This window comes from Pseudophryne corroboree, unplaced genomic scaffold (genome assembly GCF_028390025.1).
Source record: "Pseudophryne corroboree isolate aPseCor3 unplaced genomic scaffold, aPseCor3.hap2 scaffold_99, whole genome shotgun sequence".
NCBI lineage: Eukaryota > Metazoa > Chordata > Amphibia > Anura > Myobatrachidae > Pseudophryne > Pseudophryne corroboree.
In genome coordinates, this window is record NW_026970570.1 from 1326157 (window position 1) to 1345112 (window position 18956).

Consider the following 18956-nt stretch of genomic DNA (forward strand, 5'->3'; position numbering starts at 1 on the left):
GTAATCTGGCAGACCATCTCTCCAACACTGGCTGGTTGGAATAGAAATCCGGTTATCTATGTTAGCAAATGACCATCAACGATTTACTCTCAAACACTAAAAAATGGACAAAAATGGTCCCCTAAACAAATTGGTTAAATTTTGGGTTTAACCAATTTGTGTAATGACCATTTTTGACCACTTTTCTAGTGTTTGGGAGCAAATGGTTAATTGACATTTGCTCCTATACATTACCAGATTTTCATTCCATCCATCCAGACTGGATAGATAGCCTGACAGATAATTGTGTAGTGTACGCCCAGGATAACTGTTAGTCATGCTTTATTTTATGGCGGCACATAAATGGGTGGACAGATCCAGGGCAAGCACTGCCCACTCATGCATAGTTGTCAACTGATGTGAAGTTCCAGGGGGCAATCTCAGTTATAAAGAGAAGTATCTGGAAATTGTCCCTAGTTAAAAAAAAAAAAAATTTTTTTATCAACTCCATTTATTTAGTATGATATCCCAGGTGATAGGATGCCGGCAGTCAGAACAACATACTTTATTAAATAACACATCTCAAACTACCATACCCAGGATTCAAACCTATAACCTGTTGAATTCTAATCAAACACCCTACCTATTGAGCTATTTGATCCTGCATAAAAATTGTGAACATTATATGAAGCTATTGGTACTTTGCAAAAAAAAAGAATCAGCATTACAACGCAGCAGATCCATGCAGTTTGCAGCCACACACTACATGTATCTGCTCAGCCACAATGCTGATTATTTCTTCACAAAGTACAAGGTGAGCTCCAAACAGAATTCTCTAGCTTAGAATTATACCTTTCTTTGCCAAACCTAGAAGTCGGGCCCCCCACCCTGGGATCCCCCAGAGGGAGGCCTGCACCGTCATGCGGCAGGCTTGTCCGTTTTGGAAGCAGGCTGATGGGCAGCCCAGGATTGCTTCAGTCTGGGCTTGGCAGGTCTGGAAACATGAGCTTGCTTTGGGTATGCCTGACCTTGGGTACGCTTTACCTGGAGGATGAAAGGGCCAAGAAAAGTACTTTTAGCCTTCTGCGTGGTAGGAGTCATACTAGGTAGGCAAGCTGTTTTAGCAGTAGCCAGATCAGCTACAATCTTATTGAGGTCTTCTCCAAAAGGAGATTCAACTGAGGCAGCACAAGGGAACTCTCATCTGGGGACAACAACTGCAGGGAGAACACATATTTTCAGATGAACATGGTAGGGCAGAAGGCTGCCTAATACTGAAGCACCCCCAAACAACAAATCAAATGCAACTTACTTGACAGAGATGTGCCTGAGCAACGGCCCTCCCCAGCCCTATCCCAAATCATACTTATTTTGCATAGGAGATACCATGGTCATGAAGATTGTTCTCCCAGGGTTAGGTTCATTCATTGCATTCTGGGTATGCTGACCCCTGTGATTTCCCCAAATGTGGGAAACTCGACTGCATTATTTGTGGTAGTGGGGGACTGTGTTTGTGCTTTCCTCTGGTCAGCTCTGGTAAAAGTCAGATTTCTTTGTCTCAGATCTTCCTCTAGCCTTTGTCTTCTTTCGAGAGTTCCCTTGTGCTGCCTCAGTTGGATCTCCTTCACTTGACAGGGGGGTGCCCGAGCAGCGACCCTCCCCAGCTCTAGCCCAACTCCTACTTACCTGCCAGGTGAGATACTATGATCATGAAGTTGCTTCTCCCAGGGCAAGGCTCACCCATTGCACTCTGGGTGTGCTGCCCCTGCGATTTCCCCAAATGTGGGAAACTTGACTGCATAATTTGAGTTTTCCCTGGTCGGCTCTCATGTAATTCAGATCTCTTTGTCTCAGGTCTCTCTCCAGCCTAGTTTGCTGTCTGGTTCCACTTCTTTTTTCTTGAGCCCCTCCCTTCTATACCCTTGTGCACTATCCTGACTTCTCCTCCCGTCTGCTTACTTTGTGCCTCCCAATGCACAATGCAAACTACGGGTAGTGCTGCAGGGCCCACACCCTTTTACTTGCTTTACAGAGCAGCTCTGGAGCTGTTACAGTGCCCAGCTGCTGCAAGAAATCAGCTTGAATGCTTCAGGGGCTGGGGAATGGCCAACATGAGCCCCACACCGAAGGAGGGTGGGGGTGCTTAATGCGAACTAGGGGTCATCCAAGCACCACAAAAGGCCTCCATGCCCTGCACGCTCCTTTTCTCTTTTCATATGCAGACGAGGGTTGAAGCCAACTTTGACCCACTGCTTGGATGACATCACCATATTCAAATCCATCTGCTGCAGGCCATCCCCCAGGAATGCTTGCACTAGTTGTTGCATTTGGTTTGTTGTTTGGGGGTGCTTCAGTATTAGGCAGCCTTCTGCCACCCCATGTTCATCTGAAAATATGTGTTCTCCCTGCAGTTGTTGTCCCCAGATGAGAGTTCCCTTGTGCTGCCTCAGTTGAATCTCCTTTACTTGACAGAGATGTGCCTGAGCAACGGCCCTCCCCAGCCCTATCCCAAATCATACTTATTTTGCATAGGAGATACTATTGTCATGAAGATTGTTCTCCCAGGGTGAGGTTCATTCATTGCATTCTGGGTATGCTGACCCCTGTGATTTCCCCAAATGTGGGAAACTCGACTGCATTATTTGTGGTAGTGGTGGACTGTGTTTGTGCTTTCCTCTGGTCAGCTCTGGTAAAAGTCAGATTTCTTTGTCTCAGATCTTCCTCTAGCCTTGTTCTTCTTTTGAGAGTTCCCTTGTGCTGCCTCAGTTGGATCTCCTTCACTTGAAAGGTAGTGCCCGAGCAGCGACCCTCCCCAGCTCTAGCCCAACTCCTACTAACCTGCCAGGTGAGATACTATGATCATGAAGGTGCTTCTCCCAGGGCAAGGCTCACCCATTGCACTCTGGGTGTGCTGCCCCTTGCGATTTCCCCAAATGTGGGAAACTTGACTGCATAATTTGTGTTTCCCCTGGACGGCTCTCGTATAATTCAGATCTCTTTGTCTCAGGTCTCTCTCCAGCCTAGTATGCTGTCTGTTTCCACTTCTCTTTTCTTGAGCCCATCCCTTCTATAACCTTGTGCACTATCCTGACTTCTCCTCCCGTCTGCTTACTTTGTGCCTTCCAATGCACAATGCAAACTACAGGTAGTGCTGCAGGGCCCACACCCTTTTACTTGCCTTACAGAGCAGCTCTGGAGCTGTTACAGTACCCAGCTGCTGCAAGAAATCAGCTTGAATGCTTTAGGGGCTGGGGCATGGCCAACATAAGCCCCACACCGAAGGAGGGTGGGGGTGTTTAATGCGAACTAGGGGTCATCCAAGCGTCGCAAAAGGCCGCCATGCCCTGCATATCCCTTTTCTCTTTTCATAAGCAGACGAGGGATGAAGCCAACTTTGACCCACTGCTTGGATGACATCACTTGCTGCCTTTCCAATGAAGCAAGTTTAATTTAGTAATAGGTGAAAAACCATCCCTACAAAGGTGTTAATCAGATACTTGGCTTTGTGGACACTTTTCAGAGAACAAATTTGTTAGCATAAAAATAAAGCCAGAAAATGAAGAGCTGTTTAATCACTCAATTGGATTTTTCTGCAAGCGTATTTCTTTTTCTCTGCAACCCACTGCTAAGTTGTGCTTCCTAGCTGTTCTTTTATAAAATCACTTAATCAAATCTAACTCTGATTACATCAGAGAAGGCCAGGTACCCTACACCATAAGAGGGGGTTTGAAATTTTGACTTGTCTACTTAAAGATCACCAAAATCTGATAACAAGGTAAATTACGTCCCTGGGTAGGATTGAACCACCAACCTTTTGGTTAATAACCGAACACGCTAACTGATTGCGCCACAGAGACACATTGCAAAATTATATACTGACAAAGGCTAATAAGCATTCATCTAGAACGTTTCCTAGAAAAACTTTAAAAAGTCAATAATCTGGAGAGTTTTTGTAAGATGTTTCTTCCATCAACCAATGAAGAAACACATTGGTACTTTCCCATGATGAGTGAGTGCTTCAGGATCTCTTGCACTTACATGTGCAGCAGAGTACTGCAATGGAAGCATGCTGGGCCCATAACCCAGAGGTAGGCAGATTGAAACTATCCTCTGCTATATGCATTTTTTTTTGTTAATTAAAGTAATCCAAAACTGGGATTGATATTTTTGCTCTTTTATTTTTACTTAAAGTACAATAACTTTTATTATTTTAATTTGTTTTAATAGTATATTGACAGTATTGTTTTCTTTCAAAAATCCACTTAATTTTCTTTACCCTATTATTCAAATGGTAATTGACAAAAACAAACTACATTGTCACCAGAAGAGCAATACAAAATGTACAAGTGATATATTAAAATCATCTTTCCAGCTTGAATTTCAATGATGCATTGGGGCAACGATTTTGTGAGAAACCTCTTCACCCTTAAATAAAGATTTTCTTAATTCCTTACCTGTGTGCTAATTAGATATCACCTTGCTTTCACATTAAACAGACTTCCACATGAGAAAGCAGCAAGGATGCAGTGGCGTTAATGTTTCCTGGTGTCAACCTGTATTATTTCAGTAGATATTGAAATGAGGATGCATATTGCTGCCTTTCCAATGAAGCATGTTTAATTTAGTAATAGGTGAAAAACCATCCCTACAAAGGTGTTAATCAGATACTTGGCTTTGTGGACTCTTTTCAGAGAACAAATTTGTTAGCATAAAAATAAAGCCAGAAAATGAAGAGCTGTTTAATCACTCAATTGGATTTTTCTGCCAGCATATTTCTTTTTCTCTGCAACCCACTGCTAAATTGTGTTTCCTAGCTGTTTTTTTTCATAAAATCACTTAATCAAATCTAACTGATTACATCAGAGTAGGCCAGGTACCCTACACCATAAGAGAGGGTTTGAAATTTTGACTTGTCTACTTAAATATCACCAAAATCTGATCACAAGGTCAATTACGTCCCTGGGTGGGATTGAACCACCAACTTTTTGGTTAATAGCCGTACACACTAACTGATTGCGCTACAGCGACACTTTGTGAAAGTACATACTGACAAAGGCTAATAAGCATTCATCTAGAACGTTTCCTAGAAAAACTTTAAATAGTCAATAATCTGGAGAGTTTTTGTAAGATGTTTCTTCCATCAACCAATGAAGAAACACATTGGTACTTTCCCATGATGAGTGAGTGCTTCAGGATCTCTTGCACTTACATGTGCAGCAGAGTACTGTAATGGAAGCATGCTGGGTCCATAACCCAGAGGTAGGCAGATTGAAATTATCCTCTGCTATATGCATTTTTTTTGTTAATTAAAGTAATCCAAAACTGGGATTGATATTTTTGCTCTTTTTATTTTACTTAAAGTACAATAACTTTTACCTTTTTAATTTGTTTTAATAGTATATAGACAGTATTGTTTTCTTTCAAAAATCCACTTAATTTTCTTTACCCGATTATTAAAATGGTAATTGACAAAAACAAACTACATTGTCACCAGAAGAGCAATACAAAATGTACAAGTGATATATTAAAATCATCTTTCCAGCTTGAATTTCAATGATGCATTGGGGCAACGATTTTGTGAGAAACATCTTACCCTTAAATAAAGATTTTCTTAATTCCTTACCTGTGTGCTAATTAGATATCACCTTGTTTTCACATTAAACAGACTTCCACATGAGAAAGCAGCAAGGATGCAGTGGCGTTAATGTTTCCTGGTGTCAACCTGGAAAGGCAGCAAGTGATGTCATCCAAGCAGTGGGTCAAAGTTGGCTTCATCCCTCGTCTGCTTATGAAAAGAGAAAAGGGATATGCAGGGCATGGCGGCCTTTTGCGACGCTTGGATGACCCCTAGTTCGCATTAAACACCCCCACCCTCCTTCGGTGTGGGGCTTATGTTGGCCATGCCCCAGCCCCTAAAGCATTCAAGCTGATTTCTTGCAGCAGCTGGGTACTGTAACAGCTCCAGAGCTGCTCTGTAAGGCAAGTAAAAGGGTGTGGGCCCTGCAGCACTACCTGTAGTTTGCATTGTGCATTGGAAGGCACAAAGTAAGCAGACGGGAGGAGAAGTCAGGATAGTGCACAAGGTTATAGAAGGGATGGGCTCAAGAAAAGAGAAGTGGAAACAGACAGCATACTAGGCTGGAGAGAGACCTGAGACAAAGAGATCTGAATTATACGAGAGCCGTCCAGGGGAAACACAAATTATGCAGTCAAGTTTCCCACATTTGGGGAAATCGCAAGGGGCAGCACACCCAGAGTGCAATGGGTGAGCCTTGCCCTGGGAGAAGCACCTTCATGATCATAGTATCTCACCTGGCAGGTTAGTAGGAGTTGGGCTAGAGCTGGGGAGGGTCGCTGCTCGGGCACTACCTTTCAAGTGAAGGAGATCCAACTGAGGCAGCACAAGGGAACTCTCATAAGAAGAACAAGGCTAGAGGAAGATCTGAGACAAAGAAATCTGACTTTTACCAGAGCTGACCAGAGGAAAGCACAAACACAGTCCACCACTACCACAAATAATGCAGTCGAGTTTCCCACATTTGGGGAAATCACAGGGGTCAGCATACCCAGAATGCAATGAATGAACCTCACCCTGGGAGAACAATCTTCATGACAATAGTATCTCCTATGCAAAATAAGTATGATTTGGGATAGGGCTGGGGAGGGCCGTTGCTCAGGCACATCTCTGTCAAGTAAAGGAGATTCAACTGAGGCAGCACAAGGGAACTCTCATCTGGGGACAACAACTGCAGGGAGAACACATATTTTCAGATGAACATGGGGTGGCAGAAGGCTGCCTAATACTGAAGCACCCCCAAACAACAAACCAAATGCAACAACTAGTGCAAGCATTCCTGGGGGATGGCCTGCAGCAGATGGATTTGAATATGGTGATGTCATCCAAGCAGTGGGTCAAAGTTGGCTTCAACCCTCGTCTGCATATGAAAAGAGAAAAGGAGCGTGCAGGGCATGGAGGCCTTTTGTGGTGCTTGGATGACCCCTAGTTCGCATTAAGCACCCCCACCCTCCTTCGGTGTGGGGCTCATGTTGGCCATTCCCCAGCCCCTGAAGCATTCAAGCTGATTTCTTGCAGCAGCTGGGCACTGTAACAGCTCCAGAGCTGCTCTGTAAAGCAAGTAAAAGGGTGTGGGCCCTGCAGCACTACCCGTAGTTTGCATTGTGCATTGGGAGGCACAAAGTAAGCAGACGGGAGGAGAAGTCAGGATAGTGCACAAGGGTATAGAAGGGAGGGGCTCAAGAAAAAAGAAGTGGAACCAGACAGCAAACTAGGCTGGAGAGAGACCTGAGACAAAGAGATCTGAATTACATGAGAGCCGACCAGGGAAAACTCAAATTATGCAGTCAAGTTTCCCACATTTGGGGAAATCGCAGGGGCAGCACACCCAGAGTGCAATAGGTGAGCCTTGCCCTGGGAGAAGCAACTTCATGATCATAGTATCTCACCTGGCAGGTAAGTAGGAGTTGGGCTAGAGCTGGGGAGGGTCGCTGCTCGGGCACCCCCCTGTCAAGTGAAGGAGATCCAACTGAGGCAGCACAAGGGAACTCTCGAAAGAAGACAAAGGCTAGAGGAAGATCTGAGACAAAGAAATCTGACTTTTACCAGAGCTGACCAGAGGAAAGCACAAACACAGTCCCCCACTACCACAAATAATGCAGTCGAGTTTCCCACATTTGGGGAAATCACAGGGGTCAGCATACCCAGAATGCAATGAATGAACCTAACCCTGGGAGAACAATCTTCATGACCATGGTATCTCCTATGCAAAATAAGTATGATTTGGGATAGGGCTGGGGAGGGCCGTTGCTCAGGCACATCTCTGTCAAGTAAGTTGCATTTGATTTGTTGTTTGGGGGTGCTTCAGTATTAGGCAGCCTTCTGCCCTACCATGTTCATCTGAAAATATGTGTTCTCCCTGCAGTTGTTGTCCCCAGATGAGAGTTCCCTTGTGCTGCCTCAGTTGAATCTCCTTTTGGAGAAGACCTCAATAAGATTGTAGCTGATCTGGCTACTGCTAAAACAGCTTGCCTACCTAGTATGACTCCTACCACGCAGAAGGCTAAAAGTACTTTTCTTGGCCCTTTCATCCTCCAGGTAAAGCGTACCCAAGGTCAGGCATACCCAAAGCAAGCTCATGTTTCCAGACCTGCCAAGCCCAGACTGAAGCAATCCTGGGCTGCCCATCAGCCTGCTTCCAAAACGGACAAGCCTGCCGCATGACGGTGCAGGCCTCCCTCTGGGGGATCCCAGGGTGGGGGGCCCGACTTCTAGGTTTGGCAAAGAAAGGTATAATTCTAAGCTAGAGAATTCTGTTTGGAGCTCACCTTGTACTTTGTGAAGAAATAATCAGCATTGTGGCTGAGCAGATACATGTAGTGTGTGGCTGCAAACTGCATGGATCTGCTGCGTTGTAATGCTGATTCTTTTTTTTTGCAAAGTACCAATAGCTTCATATAATGTTCACAATTTTTATGCAGGATCAAATAGCTCAATAGGTAGGGTGTTTGATTAGAATTCAACAGGTTATAGGTTTGAATCCTGGGTATGGTAGTTTGAGATGTGTTATTTAATAAAGTATGTTGTTCTGACTGCCGGCATCCTATCACCTGGGATATCATACTAAATAAATGGAGTTGATAAAAATTTTTTTTTTTTTTTAACTAGGGACAATTTCCAGATACTTCTCTTTATAACTGAGATTGCCCCCTGGAACTTCACATCAGTTGACAACTATGCATGAGTGGGCAGTGCTTGCCCTGGATCTGTCCACCCATTTATGTGCCGCCATAAAATAAAGCATGACTAACAGTTATCCTGGGCGTACACTACACAATTATCTGTCAGGCTATCTATCCAGTCTGGATGGATGGAATGAAAATCTGGTAATGTATAGGAGCAAATGTCAATTAACCATTTGCTCCCAAACACTAGAAAAGTGGTCAAAAATGGTCATTACACAAATTGGTTAAACCCAAAATTTAACCAATTTGTTTAGGGGACCATTTTTGTCCATTTTTTAGTGTTTGAGAGTAAATCGTTGATGGTCATTTGCTCACATAGATAACCGGATTTCTATTCCAACCAGCCAGTGTTGGAGAGATGGTCTGCCAGATTACATAATGCATACCAGAGCCATAACTAGACTTTTTGGTGCCCTGTGACAGAGAATTATATGCCCTCCCCCCCATTTTTGCAATATGGACAAAAGGCGCATGCCTTGTGGGGAAGGGGCATAACAAGATTGGTCTCAGAGAAAGCACATGAGATATGAAGATATATCTAGTATACTTGACACTCAATGGTTTGTGGTATTGCAGGGGTGCCCTCCTTAAATGCATATACAGTCACACATGGCATGTTTGTGTAAATGGCATATCAGCAGTCAGCACTAACTGGTGACATGCCATTTGTACAAGTAAGCCATGTGTGACTAATATATAAACATACTTTATTAAATAACACCTCAAACTATCATACCCAGGATTCAAACCTATAACCTGTTAAATTCTAATCAAACACCCTACCCATTGAGCTACTTGATCCTGCATCTATTCTAACCTCCAAAAACAGATTCAGTTGCATTTTCCAGCGTGTTTTGTTTGCGCCTTTGCAAATGTCTTACATCGACAAACTTATTTAGTACTATTTTGCAAATAGGGTTACATTGTCGCAACATTGTGTTCCCTAATTGCTTGATTTTTTAAATGCAAAAATTGATAAAGACACCTGATAATTGCTCTGTGGAGTCTTCTTTTGTGTCTACTTCTTATCTACATTTAATTCCCTACCTATAATCAAGGCATTTTTAAATGCTGGGTGCTGCCAGGACGTGAGGCCTACCTAGTCTTTAGATCTGAATTTGAATGTACTTGTGAACTAACTTAATTTCCTACTTCTAAACTCATTCCTAAATTCACTACTTACATTAATCCTGTAGTTGGGCATTTTGAGCCTTCAATTGTGGGCATTGTTTTGTGTCCAGACCAGCAGCTGGTGGTGTGCATTTGCTGGAAATCTTTAAGTAGACAAGTCAAAATTTCAAAAACCCCTGTTATGGTGTTGGGTACCTGGCCTTCTCTGATGTAATCAGAGTTAGATTTGATTCAGTGATTTTATAAAAACAGCTAGGAAGCACAATTTAGCAGTGGTTTGCAGAGAAAAAGAAATATGCTGGCAAAAAAATCCAATTGAGTGATTAAACAGCTCTTCATTTTCTGGCTTTATTTTTATGCTAACTAATTTGTTCTCTGAAAAGTGTCCACAAAGCCAAGTATCTGATTAACATCTTTGTAGGGATGGTTTTTCACCTATTACTAAATTAAACTTGCTTCATTGGAAAGGCAGCAAGATGCATCCTCATTTCAATATCTACTGAAATAATACAGGTTGACACCAGGAAACATTAACGCCACTGCATCCTTGCTGCTTTCTCATGTGGAAGTCTGTTTAATGTGAAAACAAGGTGATATCTAATTAGCACACAGGTAAGGAATTAAGAAAATCTTTATTTAAGGGTGAAGATGTTTCTCACAAAATCGTTGCCCCAATGCATCATTGAAATTCAAGCTGGAAAGATGATTTTAATATAACACTTGTACATTTTGTATTGCTCTTCTGGTGACAATGTAGTTTGTTTTTGTCAATTACCATTTTAATAATCGGGTAAAGAAAATTAAGTGGATTTTTGAAAGAAAACAATACTGTCAATATACTATTAAAACAAATGAAAATGGTAAAAGTTATTGTACTTTAAGTAAAAATAAAAGAGCAAAAATATCAATCCCAGTTTTGGATTACTTTAATTAACAAAAAAAAACGCATATAGCAGAGGATAGTTTCAATCTGCCTACCTCTGGGCTATGGACCCAGCATGCTTCCATTACAGTACTCTGCTGCACATGTAATTGCAAGAGATCCTGAAGTACTTACTCATCATGGGAAAGTACCAATGTGTTTCTTCATTGGTTGATGGAAGAAACATCTTACAAAAACTCTCCAGATTATTGACTATTTAAAGTTTTTCTAGGAAACGTTCTAGATGAATGCTTATTAGCCTTTGTCAGTATGTACTTTTGCAAAGTGTCGCTGTGGCGCAATCAGTTAGTGTGTACGGCTATTAACCAAAAGGTTGGTGGTTCAATCCCACCCAGGGATGTAATTGACCTTGTTATCAGATTTTGGTGATCTTTAAGTAGACAAGTCAAAATTTCAAAAACCCCTGTTATGGTGTAGGGTACCTGGCCTTCTCTGATGTAATCAGAGTTAGATTTGATTCAGTGATTTTATAAAAACAGCTAGGAAGCACAATTTAGCAGTGGTTTGCAGAGAAAAATAAATATGCTGGCAAAAAAATCCAATTGAGTGATTAAACAGCTCTTCATTTTCTGGCTTTATTTTTATGCTAACAAATTTGTTCTCTGAAAAGTGTCCACAAAGCCAAGTATCTGATTAACATCTTTGTAGGGATGGTTTTTCACCTATTACTAAATTAAACTTGCTTCATTGGAAAGGCAGCAAGATGCATCCTCATTTCAATATCTACTGAAATAATACAGGTTGACACCAGGAAACATTAACGCCACTGCATCCTTGCTGCTTTCTCATGTGGAAGTCTGTTTAATGTGAAAACAAGGTGATATCTAATTAGCACACAGGTAAGGAATTAAGAAAATCTTTATTTAAGGGTAAGATGTTTCTCACAAAATCGTTGCCCCAATGCATCATTGAAATTCAAGCTGGAAAGATGATTTTAATATATCACTTGTACATTTTGTATTGCTCTTCTGGTGACAATGTAGTTTGTTTTTGTCAATTACCATTTTAATAATCGGGTAAAGAAAATTAAGTGGATTTTTGAAAGAAAACAATACTGTCAATATACTATTAAAACAAATTAAAATGGTAAAAGTTATTGTACTTTAAGTAAAAATAAAAGAGCAAAAATATCAATACCAGTTTTGGATTACTTTAATTAACAAAAAAAAATGCATATAGCAGAGGATAGTTTCAATCTGCCTACCTCTGGGTTATGGACCCAGCATGCTTCCATTACAGTCCTCTGCTGCACATGTAAGTACAAGAGATCCTGAAGCACTCACTCATCATGGGAAAGTACCAATGTGTTTCTTCATTGGTTGATGGAAGAAACATCTTACAAAAACTCTCCACATTATTGACTTTTTAAAATGTTTCTAGGAATCGTTCTAGATGAATGCTTATTAGCCTTTGTCAGTATGGACTTTTGCAGTGTTGCTGTGGCGCAATCAGTTACTGTGTAAGGCTATTAACCAAAAGGTTGGTGGTTCAATCCCACCCAGGGATGTAATTGACCTTGTTATCCGATTTTGGTGATCTTTATGTAGACAAGTCAAAATTTCGAAAACCCCTGTTATGGTGTAGGGTACCTGGCCTTCTCTGATGTAATCAGAGTTAGATTTGATTCAGTGATTTTATAAAAACAGCTAGGAAGCACAATTTAGCAGTGGGTTGCAGAGAAAAAGAAATATGCTGGCAAAAAAATCCAATTGAGTGATTAAATAGCTCTTCATTTTCTGGCTTTATTTTTATGCTAACAAATTTGTTCTCTGAAAAGTGTCCACAAAGCCAAGTATCTGATTAACATCTTTGTAGGGATGGTTTTTCACCTATTACTAAATTAAACTTGCTTCATTGGAAAGGCAGCAAGATGCATCCTCATTTCAATATCTACTGAAATAATACAGGTTGACACCAGGAAACATTAACGCCACTGCATCCTTGCTGCTTTCTCATGTGGAAGTCTGTTTAATGTGAAAACAAGGTGATATCTAATTAGCACACAGGTAAGGAATTAAGAAAATCTTTATTTAAGGGTGAAGATGTTTCTCACAAAATCGTTGCCCCAATGCATCATTGAAATTCAAGCTGGAAAGATGATTTTAATATATCATTTGTACATTTTGTATTGCTCTTCTGGTGACAATGTAGTTTGTTTTTGTCAATTACCATTTTAATAATCGGGTAAAGAAAATTAATTGGATTTTTGAAAGAAAACAATACTGTCAATATACTATTAAAACAAATTAAAATGGTAAAAGTTATTGTACTTTAAGTAAAAATAAAAGAGCAAAAATATCAATCCCAGTTTTGGATTACTTTAATTAACAAAAAAAAATGCATATAGCAGAGGATAGTTTCAATCTGCCTACCTCTGGGTTATGGACCCAGCATGCTTCCATTACAGTACTCTGCTGCACATGTAAGTGCAAGAGATCCTGAAGCACTCACTCATCATGGGAAAGTACCAATGTGTTTCTTCATTGGTTGATGGAAGAAACATCTTACAAAAACTCTCCACATTATTGACTTTTTAAAATGTTTCTAGGAATCGTTCTAGATGAATGCTTATTAGCCTTTGTCAGTAAGGACTTTTGCAAAGTGTTGCTGTGGCGCAATCAGTTACTGTGTAAGGCTATTAACCAAAAGGTTGGTGGTTCAATCCCACCCAGGGACGTAATTGACCTTGTTATCAGATTTTGGTGATCTTTATGTAGACAAGTCAAAATTTCAAACCCCCTCTTATGGTGTAGGGTACCTGACCTTCTCTGATGTAATCAGAGTTAGATTTGATTCAGTGATTTTATAAAAACAGCTAGGAAGCACAATTTAGCAGTGGGTTGCAGAGAAAAAGAAATATGCTGGCAAAAAAATCCAATTGAGTGATTAAACAGCTCTTCATTTTCTGGCTTTATTTTTATGCTAACAAATTTGTTCTCTGAAAAGTGTCCACAAAGCCAAGTTTCTGATTAACACCTTTGTAGGGATGGTTTTTCACCTATTACTAAATTAAACTTGCTTCATTGGAAAGGCAGCAAGATGCATCCTCATTTGAATATCTACTGAAATAATACAGGTTGACACCAGGAAACATTAACGCCACTGCATCCTTGCTGCTTTCTCATGTGGAAGTCTGTTTAATGTGAAAACAAGGTGATATCTAATTAGCACACAGGTAAGGAATTAAGAAAATCTTTATTTAAGGGTGAAGATGTTTCTCACAAAATCGTTGCCCCAATGCATCATTGAAATTCAAGCTGGAAAGATGATTTTAATATATCACTTGTACATTTTGTATTGCTCTTCTGGTGACAATGTAGTTTGTTTTTGTCAATTACCATTTTAATAATCGGGTAAAGAAAATTAAGTGGATTTTTGAAAGAAAACAATACTGTCAATATACTATTAAAACAAATGAAAATGGTAAAAGTTATTGTACTTTAAGTAAAAATAAAAGAGCAAAAATATCAATCCCAGTTTTGGATTACTTTAATTAACAAAAAAAAGTCAAAATTTCAAACCCCCTCTTATGGTGTAGGGTACCTGGCCTACTCTGATGTAATCAGAGTTAGATTTGATTAAGTGATTTTATCAAAAAACAGCTAGGAAGCACAATTTAGCAGTGGTTTGCAGAGAAAATGAAATATGCTGGCAGAAAAATCCAATTGAGTGATTAAACAGCTCTTCATTTTCTGGCTTTATTTTTATGCTAACTAATTTGTTCTCTGAAAAGTGTCCACAAAGCCAAGTATCGGATTAACATCTTTGTTAATCCGATAGAACGTTTCCTAGAAAACTTTAAAAAGTCAATAATCTGGAGAGTTTTTGTAAGATGTTTCTTCCATCAACCAATGAAGAAACGCATTGGTACTTTCCCATGATGAGTGAGTGCTTCAGGATCTCTTGCACTTACATGTGCAGCAGAGTACTGCAATGGAAGCATGCTGGGCCCCTTAACCCAGAGGTAGGCAGATTGAAACTATCCTCTGCTATATGCATTTTTTTTTTGTTAATTAAAGTAATCCAAAACTGGGATTGATATTTTTGCTCTTTTATTTTTACTTAAAGTACAATAACTTTTACCATTTTAATTTGTTTTAATAGTATATTGACAGTATTGTTTTCTTTCAAAAATCCACTTAATTTTCTTTACCCTATTATTCAAATGGTAATTGACAAAAACAAACTACATTGTCACCAGAAGAGCAATACAAAATGTACAAGTGATATATTAAAATCATCTTTCCAGCTTGAATTTCAATGATGCATTGGGGCAACAATTTTGTGAGAAACCTCTTCACCCTTAAATAAAGATTTTCTTAATTCCTTACCTGTGTGCTAATTAGATATCACCTTGTTTTCACATTAAACAGACTTCCACATGAGAAAGCAGCAAGGATGCAGTGGCGTTAATGTTTCCTGGTGTCAACCTGTATTATTTCAGTAGATATTGAAATGAGGATGCATCTTGCTGCCTTTCCAATGAAGCATGTTTAATTTAGTAATAGGTGAAAAACCATCCCTACAAAGGTGTTAATCAGATACTTGGCTTTGTGGACTCTTTTCAGAGAACAAATTTGTTAGCATAAAAATAAAGCCAGAAAATGAAGAGCTGTTTAATCACTCAATTGGATTTTTCTGCCAGCATATTTCTTTTTCTCTGCAACCCACTGCTAAATTGTGTTTCCTAGCTGTTTTTTTTCATAAAATCACTTAATCAAATCTAACTGATTACATCAGAGTAGGCCAGGTACCCTACACCATAAGAGAGGGTTTGAAATTTTGACTTGTCTACTTAAATATCACCAAAATCTGATCACAAGGTCAATTACGTCCCTGGGTGGGATTGAACCACCAACTTTTTGGTTAATAGCCGTACACACTAACTGATTGCGCTACAGCGACACTTTGTGAAAGTACATACTGACAAAGGCTAATAAGCATTCATCTAGAACGTTTCCTAGAAAAACTTTAAATAGTCAATAATCTGGAGAGTTTTTGTAAGATGTTTCTTCCATCAACCAATGAAGAAACACATTGGTACTTTCCCATGATGAGTGAGTGCTTCAGGATCTCTTGCACTTACATGTGCAGCAGAGTACTGTAATGGAAGCATGCTGGGTCCATAACCCAGAGGTAGGCAGATTGAAATTATCCTCTGCTATATGCATTTTTTTTGTTAATTAAAGTAATCCAAAACTGGGATTGATATTTTTGCTCTTTTTATTTTACTTAAAGTACAATAACTTTTACCTTTTTAATTTGTTTTAATAGTATATAGACAGTATTGTTTTCTTTCAAAAATCCACTTAATTTTCTTTACCCGATTATTAAAATGGTAATTGACAAAAACAAACTACATTGTCACCAGAAGAGCAATACAAAATGTACAAGTGATATATTAAAATCATCTTTCCAGCTTGAATTTCAATGATGCATTGGGGCAACGATTTTGTGAGAAACATCTTACCCTTAAATAAAGATTTTCTTAATTCCTTACCTGTGTGCTAATTAGATATCACCTTGTTTTCACATTAAACAGACTTCCACATGAGAAAGCAGCAAGGATGCAGTGGCGTTAATGTTTCCTGGTGTCAACCTGTATTATTTCAGTAGATATTGAAATGAGGATGCATCTTGCTGCCTTTCCAATGAAGCAAGTTTAATTTAGTAATAGGTGAAAAACCATCCCTACAAAGATGTTAATCCGATACTTGGCTTTGTGGACACTTTTCAGAGAACAAATTAGTTAGCATAAAAATAAAGCCAGAAAATGAAGAGCTGTTTAATCACTCAATTGGATTTTTCTGCCAGCATATTTCATTTTCTCTGCAAACCACTGCTAAATTGTGCTTCCTAGCTGTTTTTTGATAAAATCACTTAATCAAATCTAACTCTGATTACATCAGAGTAGGCCAGGTACCCTACACCATAAGAGGGGGTTTGAAATTTTGACTTGTCTACTTAAAGATCACCAAAATCTGATGACAAGGTCAATAACATCCCTGGGTGGGATTGAACCACCAACCCTTTGGTTAATAACCAAACACACTAACCGATTACACCACAGAGACACTTTGCAAAAGTACATACTGACAAAGGCTAATAAGCATTCATCTAGAACGTTTCCTAGAAAACTTTAAAAAGTCAATAATCTGGAGAGTTTTTGTAAGATGTTTCTTCCATCAACCAATGAAGAAACGCATTGGTACTTTCCCATGATGAGTGAGTGCTTCAGGATCTCTTGCACTTACATGTGCAGCAGAGTACTGCAATGGAAGCATGCTGGGCCCCTTAACCCAGAGGTAGGCAGATTGAAACTATCCTCTGCTATATGCATTTTTTTTTTGTTAATTAAAGTAATCCAAAACTGGGATTGATATTTTTGCTCTTTTATTTTTACTTAAAGTACAATAACTTTTACCATTTTAATTTGTTTTAATAGTATATTGACAGTATTGTTTTCTTTCAAAAATCCACTTAATTTTCTTTACCCTATTATTAAAATGGTAATTGACAAAAACAAACTACATTGTCACCAGAAGAGCAATACAAAATGTACAAGTGATATATTAAAATCATCTTTCCAGCTTGAATTTCAATGATGCATTGGGGCAACGATTTTGTGAGAAACATCTTCACCCTTAAATAAAGATTTTCTTAATTCCTTACCTGTGTGCTAATTAGATATCACCTTGTTTTCACATTAAACAGACTTCCACATGAGAAAGCAGCAAGGATGCAGTGGCGTTAATGTTTCCTGGTGTCAACCTGTATTATTTCAGTAGATATTGAAATGAGGATGCATCTTGCTGCCTTTCCAATGAAGCAAGTTTAATTTAGTAATAGGTGAAAAACCATCCCTACAAAGATGTTAATCAGATACTTGGCTTTGTGGACACTTTTCAGAGAACAAATTTGTTAGCATAAAAATAAAGCCAGAAAATGAAGAGCTGTTTAATCACTCAATTGGATTTTTTTGCCAGCATATTTCTTTTTCTCTGCAAACCACTGCTAAATTGTGCTTCCTAGCTGTTTTTATAAAATCACTGAATCAAATCTAACTCTGATTACATCAGAGAAGGCCAGGTACCCTACACCATAACAGGGGTTTTTGAAATTTTGACTTGTCTACTTAAAGATCACCAAAATCTGATAACAAGGTCAATTACATCCCTGGGTGGGATTGAACCACCAACCTTTTGGTTAATAGCCGTACACACTAACTGATTGCGCCACAGCGACACTTTGCAAAAGTACATACTGACAAAGGCTAATAAGCATTCATCTAGAACGTTTCCTAGAAAAACTTTAAATAGTCAATAATCTGGAGAGTTTTTGTAAGATGTTTCTTCCATCAACCAATGAAGAAACACATTGGTACTTTCCCATGATGAGTGAGTACTTCAGGATCTCTTGCAATTACATGTGCAGCAGAGTACTGTAATGGAAGCATGCTGGGTCCATAGCCCAGAGGTAGGCAGATTGAAACTATCCTCTGCTATATGCGTTTTTTTTTGTTAATTAAAGTAATCCAAAACTGGGATTGATATTTTTGCTCTTTTATTTTTACTTAAAGTACAATAACTTTTACCATTTTCATTTGTTTTAATAGTATATTGACAGTATTGTTTTCTTTCAAAAATCCACTTAATTTTCTTTACCCTATTATTAAAATGGTAATTGACAAAAACAAACTACATTGTCACCAGAAGAGCAATACAAAATGTACAAGTGATATATTAAAATCATCTTTCCAGCTTGAATTTCAATGATGCATTGGGGCAACGATTTTGTGAGAAACATCTTCACCCTTAAATAAAGATTTTCTTAATTCCTTACCTGTGTGCTAATTAGATATCACCTTGTTTTCACATTAAACAGACTTCCACATGAGAAAGCAGCAAGGATGCAGTGGCGTTAATGTTTCCTGGTGTCAACCTGTATTATTTCAGTAGATATTGAAATGAGGATGCATCTTGCTGCCTTTCCAATGAAGCAAGTTTAATTTAGTAATAGGTGAAAAACCATCCCTACAAAGATGTTAATCAGATACTTGGCTTTGTGGACACTTTTCAGAGAACAAATTTGTTAGCATAAAAATAAAGCCAGAAAATGAAGAGCTGTTTAATCACTCAATTGG

At 39.1% G+C, this 18956-nt stretch overlaps 8 non-coding genes across 8 annotated transcripts; 4 read left to right on the forward strand and 4 right to left on the reverse strand.

Annotated features, from left to right (window-relative positions):
* Positions 1–1341: 1341 nt before the first annotated feature.
* LOC135049195 (U1 spliceosomal RNA) lies at positions 1342–1505 on the forward strand. The gene has a single exon (XR_010240962.1). It is a non-coding gene; the product is annotated as a U1 spliceosomal RNA (small nuclear RNA).
* A 152-nt stretch (positions 1506–1657) lies between these two features.
* LOC135049542 (U1 spliceosomal RNA) lies at positions 1658–1820 on the forward strand. The gene has a single exon (XR_010241288.1). It is a non-coding gene; the product is annotated as a U1 spliceosomal RNA (small nuclear RNA).
* A 674-nt stretch (positions 1821–2494) lies between these two features.
* Positions 2495–2658, forward strand: LOC135049244 (U1 spliceosomal RNA). The gene has a single exon (XR_010241010.1). It is a non-coding gene; the product is annotated as a U1 spliceosomal RNA (small nuclear RNA).
* A 151-nt stretch (positions 2659–2809) lies between these two features.
* On the forward strand, positions 2810–2973 carry LOC135049398 (U1 spliceosomal RNA). The gene has a single exon (XR_010241155.1). It is a non-coding gene; the product is annotated as a U1 spliceosomal RNA (small nuclear RNA).
* A 3169-nt stretch (positions 2974–6142) lies between these two features.
* Positions 6143–6306, reverse strand: LOC135049399 (U1 spliceosomal RNA). The gene has a single exon (XR_010241156.1). It is a non-coding gene; the product is annotated as a U1 spliceosomal RNA (small nuclear RNA).
* Positions 6307–6457: 151 nt separating this feature from the next.
* LOC135049245 (U1 spliceosomal RNA) lies at positions 6458–6621 on the reverse strand. The gene has a single exon (XR_010241011.1). It is a non-coding gene; the product is annotated as a U1 spliceosomal RNA (small nuclear RNA).
* A 674-nt stretch (positions 6622–7295) lies between these two features.
* Positions 7296–7458, reverse strand: LOC135049603 (U1 spliceosomal RNA). The gene has a single exon (XR_010241337.1). It is a non-coding gene; the product is annotated as a U1 spliceosomal RNA (small nuclear RNA).
* Positions 7459–7610: 152 nt separating this feature from the next.
* On the reverse strand, positions 7611–7774 carry LOC135049197 (U1 spliceosomal RNA). Its single transcript, XR_010240964.1, has one exon. It is a non-coding gene; the product is annotated as a U1 spliceosomal RNA (small nuclear RNA).
* Positions 7775–18956: the final 11182 nt, after the last annotated feature.